Source organism: Phascolarctos cinereus, unplaced genomic scaffold, assembly GCF_003287225.1.
Source record: "Phascolarctos cinereus isolate Bilbo 61053 unplaced genomic scaffold, phaCin_HiC Scaffold_4;HRSCAF=312, whole genome shotgun sequence".
Taxonomy (NCBI): domain Eukaryota; kingdom Metazoa; phylum Chordata; class Mammalia; order Diprotodontia; family Phascolarctidae; genus Phascolarctos; species Phascolarctos cinereus.
In genome coordinates, this window is record NW_027555847.1 from 5424047 (window position 1) to 5430328 (window position 6282).

Consider the following 6282-nt stretch of genomic DNA (forward strand, 5'->3'; position numbering starts at 1 on the left):
CTCCAATGCTTCCAAGGCGGTGTGATTCCGGGAGAAGTGTGGTCACTGCTCTTCTGGACTGTGCCTTGGTCCTTACCAGGAAGGGCTCCTGACCCCTGACAGCAGCAAGTGCTGTTGCCCCTCAGGCCCTGGCTCCAGCTCTCCTCTCCACTCTTGCACCGTGCCCTGGCAACGGATATGGACAGTGGACTTGCCGGACAGAACGTAGTCTTGTGCCCCGCCCTAGTGCAGTGGGCCCCATAAGCCCTTTGTGACCGGGGCTGCAATCTCCTTGCCATTTCTGGCTGGATGAGAGCTCCTGCTGCCATTACACCTGCCTCCAAGGCCCACAGCTTGGGTGCTGCCTCCACCCCAAGACACAGACCTGGCCTGCTGACTTCCTAGGTTGTCCTGGGCTGGAAATACATCTCTACCCCCCTTTCTGTCGGCTGTGCCCCTCCAGAACTTGATGCGACACATGATTTGGGGGAGCTCAACTATGAAGCTTCCTCTACTCCTCCATTGTGCCTCTGCCTCCTGAGTTCCCTTAGGTCAGGCTATAGGAAGGATCCTTGATGGTGTGGGCGGTGTTGAATATCAGTCTAGGGTACACAAACTTCTGCCCAACCTAATCTTTGTGAAACTGTTGACTGTACCCTTGAATGTGCTTGCCCAGTCATACCGCAGGTGTAACCAGATATGACTGCTTTTCCATCTTGTTCTTCTGTTGGTGTGGTAGCTGCTTCACCTAAAAGAGGTACTATAAGTTCAGGCAGAACGGACCCATCAGAGCCAGGTGATGAGTTTAGATCCAATCCCGTTGGGTTCAGGGGGACTTATGTCTCTGGACTTGTCTGGGCTTGATGCAGGCTTGGTAGTCTTACCTATGTCAAGGGCCTCCTAGTCTGCATTTGTAACCTAGAGGAACTCTGAAACAGAAAGACTCATGTTCTTGCTTCTTCAGCTCACACAGTTGGCCCAACTATCACAGCAGGCTGGACTCCAGAGGCCAAAGCATGCACCTGCTGCCCTCTCAACAGAGGGTGTTGCACGAGGGGTGCAGAATGAGAATTGGCAGAAGGGCTCAAAGTATTGGTTAGTTTTATTTCTAATTTGTTACAAAGGAAGGTGTTGTTGATGACGGTTGGGTTCAGGGTGTCATTGGGAGTGACAGTGATGTTAAAAAAGCATCACTGAACTACAAAAAAGGAATTGCATTGATTAGTTCTGAGAAGTGTCTTCAATCTCTGGAAATGTTTTTAAACACGTACAAAAATATTGACATAGATCACAATGAAACTTTGAGAAGACATTCACACAGTTCTATGCATCAAGAGTGGAACCAGCTCAATTAGATAACTCCTTTGCATGAAAAATTTAAACTTTGGCAATCGCTAATGATGACTCATGCATCTTAGTCAAGAAGATTTATTCACATGAGGGAGATAAACAGGGTTAAGGTTTACAGCCCAGAGAGGATACATTTATACTCTCAAAACACCGGAAAGTTCGGGCTAGGGAGGCGGAGCCAAGATGGTGGAGTGAAAGCAGCAACTTGCTTGAGCTCTCCCCCAAACCCCTCCAAATACCTATAAAAAATGGCTCTAAACAAATTCTAAAGCAGCAGAACCCACAAAAAGACAGGGTGAAGCAAATTTCCAGCCCAAGACAATCTGGATGATTGATCAGAAAGGTATATCGAGAGAGGCAAGTAGAGGAGCACAGTGCGGTGTGGGGGCACAGGCCACAGCGAACCTGGAGCAGGCCTCAGAGGACTGAATCACAGGTAGCTGTGGTGGTTTCCAGACTTCTCAACCCAGGAATGCCAAAGACAGCTTAGAAGGACAGTGGGGAAAGTCTGTTTCTACGGTGAGAGCAGAGCTAGATCTCAGAGCCAGTTCCAGAGCGCAGAGCGCAGGCACTGGGGCAGTGGCTGTGTCCTGAGGTTCTGGCCCACAATCTGAGGGGGAATCAAGTGGCTGATCAGATGGGGATTTCAGGGATCTCTTTGCCAGTGCTGAGGCAGGAATCTCTTGCTTTGCCTGTGCTTGGATCTGGGTCACAGTTCTGGGGAGAGGTCCTGGGGCGAGGAGGAGTGCTGGCGTGGTGGAACTTGTAGTGGCTGTGAAGAGAAAACCCTCCTCACAGTTCCAGGACAGAAAGGAGTGTTTGTGATCGCTAATAGACCAGAGCACAAGCCAGGAAAGGAGTAAACACCTCGCCCCTTATCATACCACCTTGCAATAACTGAGAATTTACAGGTCCCTACAAGTATCTCTGAAAACAGCTGTATAAACCTCAAAGCTTGGGACAGTACATTCTCCACATTGGAAGCAGACTCTTACCTTAACAAAGAGTTTAAAACTCAAGTAATTGGCCAGAATCATGAGCAAGCAGAGCAAAAAGAGTCAGACTATATTATCTTACTTTGGTGACAAAGAAGATCAAAACATAGAACCAGAAGAAGACAACAAAGTCAAAGCTCCTACATCCAAAGCCTCCAAGAAAAATATGAATCAGTCCCAGGCCTTGGAAGAGCTCAAAAGGGATTTTGAGAAGCAAGTAAGGAAGTAGAGGAAAAACTGGAAGAGAAATGAGAGTGATGCAAGAAAATCATGAAAAACAAGTCAACAGCTTGCTAAAGGAGACCCAAAAAAATACTGAAGAAAATAACACCTTAAAAAATAGCCTAACCCAAATGGCAAAAGAGGTCCAAAAAGCCAATGAGGAGAGAATGCCCTAAAAAGAAAATTGGCCAAATGGAAAAGGAAGTCCAAAAGCTTACTGAAGAAAATACTTCCTTAAAAATTAGAATAGAGCAATTGGAAGCTAGTGACTTTATGAGAAATCAAGACACTGTAAAACAAATCCAAAAGAATGAAAAATTGGAAGACAATGTGAAATATCTCATTGGAAAAACAACTGACCTGGAAAATAGATCCAGGAGAGAGAATTTAAAAATTTGGACTATCTGAAAGCCATGATCAAAAAAGAGCCTAGACATCATCTTTCAAGAAATTATCAAGGAAAACTGCCCTGATATTTTAGAACCAGAGGGCAAAATAGAAATTGAAAGAATCCACGATCTCCTCCTGAAAGAGATCCCCAAAGGAAAACTCCTAGGAATATTGTAGCCAAATTCCAGAGTTCCCAGGTCAAGGAGAAAATATTACAAGCTGCCAGAAAGAAACAATTCAAGTATTGTGGAAACACAATCAGGATAACACAAGATTTAGCAGCTTCTACATTAAAGGACAGCAGGGCATGGAATATAATATTCTGGAGGGCAAAGGAGATAGGATTACAACCAAGAATCACCTACCCAGCAAAACTGAGTATAATCCTTCAGGGGAAAAAATGGTCATTCAGTGAAATAGAGGACTTTCAAGCATTCTTGATGAAAAGACCAGAGCTGAATAGAAAATTTGACTTTCAAATACAAGACTCAAGTGGAACATGAAGAGGTAAACAGGAAAGAGAAATCATAAGAGACTTATTAAGGTTGAACTGTTTACATTCCTGCATGGAAAGATGATATTTATAACTCATGAGACCTTTGTCAGTATTAGGGTAGTTGGAGGGAAAATTATATGTATGTATATAGATAGATAGATAGATAGATAGATAGATAGATAGATAGACAGATAGATAGATAGATAGATAGATAGATAGATAGATAGATAGATAGATAGATAGATAGATAGATAGAAGGATAGAGGGCACAGGATGAGTTAAAGATGAAGGGGTCCTATCTGGAGAATAAAATTAAGGGATGAGAGAGCATTATACTAGGAGAAGAAGAAAGGGAGAGGTGGAATGGGGTAAATTATCTCCCCCCAAAAACAAAACAAAACAAAAGGCTCTTACAGTGGAGGGGAAATGGGGGATGGTAAGAAGGAATGAGTGAATCTTATTCTCATAGGATTTGGCTTAAGGAGGGAATAACATACACATTCAGTTGGGTATGGAAATCTGTCTTACCCTACAGGAAAATAGGGGGGGCAAGAGAGCAGGGGGATGATAGAGAGGAGGGCAGATTGGGAAAGGGGGTAATCAGAAGCAAATACTTCTGAGGAGGGACAGGGTCAAAAGAAAGAATAGAATAAATGGGGGGGCACGATAGGGTTAAGGGAAATTAGTGTTCACAATGTGTCTACTAAGGAAGTGTTTTGCGTAACTGCACATGTATAACCTGTATTGGGTTGCTTGCCTTTTCAATGAGGGTGGGTGGGGAGGGAGGAAGGGAGAAAATTTGGAACCCAAAGTTTTAAAAACATATGTATAAAAAAAAATGTTTTCACACACAACTGGGAAATAAGAAATACAGGAAATGGGGTACAGACGTCTATCCTGCCCTACAGAAAAATAGAAGGGGTAGGGGATAAGAGAAGGGGGGAAAGATAGAAGAGAGGGAGACTAGGGCAAGGGGTATTCAGAATGCATGCCATCTTGGGGTGGGGGAAGGGGCGAGATGGGGTGAAAATTTGGAACTCAAAATCTTGTGGAAGTAAATGTTGAAAACTAAAAATAAAGAAATGTATATTAAAATAAAACAAAATAAAAAGATTGTTGAACCACCAAAAAAAAAAACAAAAACAAAGAGAAAGTTCCAGATGTGTCTTGTGGGATGGATCTCTCCAGGAAGAGAGGGAAGAACAGTAACAGTACCGTTACCTTTGCTATACTGGACCTGGCTTTCTAGGGCGCGTTGAGAGAGAAAATGCTTCCTCTGAGACAGATCCTCTGAAGCTACTTACCAAGCTCATCATTTGGGAACCATCGGCATAGAGATGCCACCGAAAATCTTGGGAGCTGATCACTGAGTGAAATGGTATAGAGCAAGAGGAAAAGAGAGCCCAGGGCCAGCCTTGAGACTGTCTGAAGGAGACAGGAACAATCGACCAAATTCTCCGACACTAATTAGTCCAAAGACCGCTCTGGCCCAGTCACTTGTGGGTTGTGTCTGTCTCTGCCTCCAAGGTAGTTCTCTCTGCAGAGAAGAGTCAAGGAAGAGTCTAATTAAAAAATCAATATGAAGGTGACAATGCCTGCAGCAAAGCACTTGGGATGCTTCATCTTCCCAGACCTTGCAAGAAATGGTGAAGGAAAGTTGAGTGTTCACCTGAAAACTGGGATTGCATTTCTTTCTGTAATTGATGCCACCAATTTTTTTTTAAGTGAGGCAATTGGGGTTAAGTGACTTGCCCAGAGTCCCACAGCTAGAAGTGTTATGTGTCTGAGGCCGGATTTGAACTCAGGTCCTCCTGACTCCAGCACCGGTGCTGTAACCACTGCACCATCTAGCTGCCCCATGATGCCATCAATTTTAAATTAGGAATGCTGAGCTGTTAGGTTAGACTGTTCCCAGGCCAAGGTCTGTCCCTCTGTTTCATTGTCCTGGGTGTCATGAGAACAGTCTAAGAACACGGAGTCCTGTACACTGTCCTTGTTGGGGGTGGGGATGGGAGTTCTGGGCAGAGAAGCCTTGTGCAGGTAAGGAATACATAGAGCTCACATCTGCGATCCGCTCACTGAGAAGTCTGCCTTTTCCCAGCTTCCTCCTCACCTCTCCCCATTTTCAGTGAAGCTGCAGTGTTAGGAAAGTGCTGCACACACAAATTCTGCAGATGACATGGAGGACTCCCTAACTGGGGGAAAATGCCATGTGGTAAGGACAGAACTCAGTAGGAAGATACAGATGAATGTCAGAACATCTGCTTTTCAAATGAAAAAAAAGTGAGCGATGCTTTTTGTTTTTACATCTTATTTGTTTACAAATAAGTCCTTCACCAGTGTCCTCGCCCTTGTCACAGTGATTTTAAAAGAAAAAGGAAGGCAGCCCAGCAAAACCAGCCAGCTGAAGGAGTAGATGGAGTGCCATCAGGAAGACCTGAGTTCAAGTCTAGCCTTAGACACTTATTAGCTGTGTGACCCTGGACAAGTCACCTAACCTCTGCCTCAGTTTCCTCATCTGTAATATGGGGATAATAATAGCATCTATCTCCCAGAGTTATTGGGAGGATCAAATGAGATAATAATTGGAGAGCACATAGCACAATGCCTGGCACATAGTAAGTACCATATAAATGTTAGCTGTTATTATCATTATTATAGTGCGTGCAGTAAAGTGTGAGAGAGAGGCGTGTTTTCTTGACTCTTCAACGTCAAGGTTAGTTATCATTTATTCACTCATTTGATGAACATTTATTGAGTGCCTGCTATGTGCTGGGACCTATGCCGAGTTCTGGGGATACAAAAAGAGGCAAAAGACAGTCCTTGCCCTCGAGGAGCTCATCATATAAT